This window comes from Sturnira hondurensis, unplaced genomic scaffold (assembly GCF_014824575.4).
Source record: "Sturnira hondurensis isolate 20B ecotype Veracruz unplaced genomic scaffold, ASM1482457v3 Scaffold0003391, whole genome shotgun sequence".
NCBI classification, from domain to species: Eukaryota; Metazoa; Chordata; class Mammalia; order Chiroptera; family Phyllostomidae; genus Sturnira; species Sturnira hondurensis.
This window is the reverse complement of record NW_028076022.1, coordinates 81-1663: the sequence shown is the minus strand read 5'-3', so window position 1 is coordinate 1663 and position 1583 is coordinate 81. Positions and strand designations below refer to the sequence as shown.

Here is a 1583-nt window from a genome sequence, read left to right as displayed (position 1 = left end):
TGGGTTGCTTGTCTTCTTAGAGTAGAGTCGAGTAAGTTCTTTGTATATTTTGGAGATTAAACCTTTTCAGACTTGTAATTTTAAGATAATACATAGCAAGCACACAAAATGTTTTCACTTATCCTTCTGTTTGTTGTGGAAGTTTGGTATAACACAGTAGAAAGATCAAAGTACTGCATGTAGAGTGCTCTGATCTTGGCATGTGGTAGTCTATTAATATTTATTGGATGGCTATAAGGCACCTAACACATAGTGAGAGTTGAATTAATGCTAAAGAATTAATCATTTGGGTCTGCTTTCAGCCTTCTCTGGGCTTTGTGGGTTTTAGTTGTTATATTTTGAATGCATTTTAAAAGAATGTAGCATGCTTTATTTGAATGTGCATATTGTAGAAGAATATGTTAATTGTGTCAGAGGTTTTCATCCCATATTAAACTTACTATTTTAGGACATATTCACTGTTCTGTTTATATTTAATCGAATTAATTCAGTGTTTTATTCTCCTTCATATACTTTTGTGTTGTTAATGCTAACCATCTTATCTTAAGGATGAAGTACAAGAAGTTCTCTTACAGTCCTCCCATTGGTGATTGTTCTTGTCTTGCTAATTTTTGACACTTTACATTATGGTTTATTTATCTGTTACATATCTTGTGTTTTTTCAAAACAGTATATAAACCTTAAAATTGAATATACATTGCCGTCAACTCAAGCATGCTTTTATTGCTTTGTTTCGTAGTTCAAACTATGTTTTAACTGATGAGCAATCACTCTGGATTGAAGATACTACAAAATCAGTTTATCAAGTAAGTTCAACACGCAACAAACCCATGATTGAACAAAATGGAAATTTAGAATTTTCTTTGTTTCAGCCCCAAATAGGAAAATAAGGATAAAGTTAAGCTCAGGTACAAGACCACAAACACTTCTTGGTTCTCTGCCTACAAACCACTCCTAAGATGCAGAAAGTTGTTGAAAGCTTAGTATATTCTTTCTAATCACAGCTACTATCTGAAAACCCACCCGATGGAGAAAGATTTTCAAAGATGGTAGAGGTATGTGCTTTATATTTACACAATATTCTTAGCACCAAATACAATTTCAGAAGCTCCCTTTATGCAAATGTAATGTCTTTGTTTTCCCTAGCATATATTAAACACTGAAGAAAACTGGAACTCATGGAAAAATGAAGGCTGCCCAAGTTTTGTGAAAGAAAGGTAAACAGTCATCTCAACCAATATGAGAAATATTAAAATATAATTTGCAATGAGTATATTATGTAGAGATGTGTATATGTATCTCATATAAAAAAAGTTGAGCTCAGTAATAATACAGCCACTTTATTTGAATTTTTTACCTCAAATATCATGTGATTAAGCTCCCAGAACAAATTGATCTGTATTATTTTTTTAAATATATTTTACTGACTGGTGTAGCTCAGTGGATTGAGCGCCGGCCTGCAGACCAGACGATCGCGGTTCAATTCCCAGTCAGGGCACATGCCTGGGTTGCAGGCCAGTTCCCAGCAGGGGATGCACAAGAAGCAACCATACATTGATGTTTCCCTTCCTCTCTCCTTCCCT

General features: G+C 34.2%; 1 long non-coding RNA gene across 1 annotated transcript; it reads left to right on the top strand.

The window, feature by feature from the left end:
- The first annotated feature begins 718 nt into the window (after nucleotides 1–718).
- LOC118984171 (uncharacterized) lies at nucleotides 719–1379 on the top strand. The gene is made up of 3 exons (XR_005065875.1): nucleotides 719–806; nucleotides 1005–1055; nucleotides 1147–1379. It is a non-coding gene; the product is annotated as an uncharacterized LOC118984171 (long non-coding RNA).
- The last annotated feature ends 204 nt before the right edge of the window (nucleotides 1380–1583 follow it).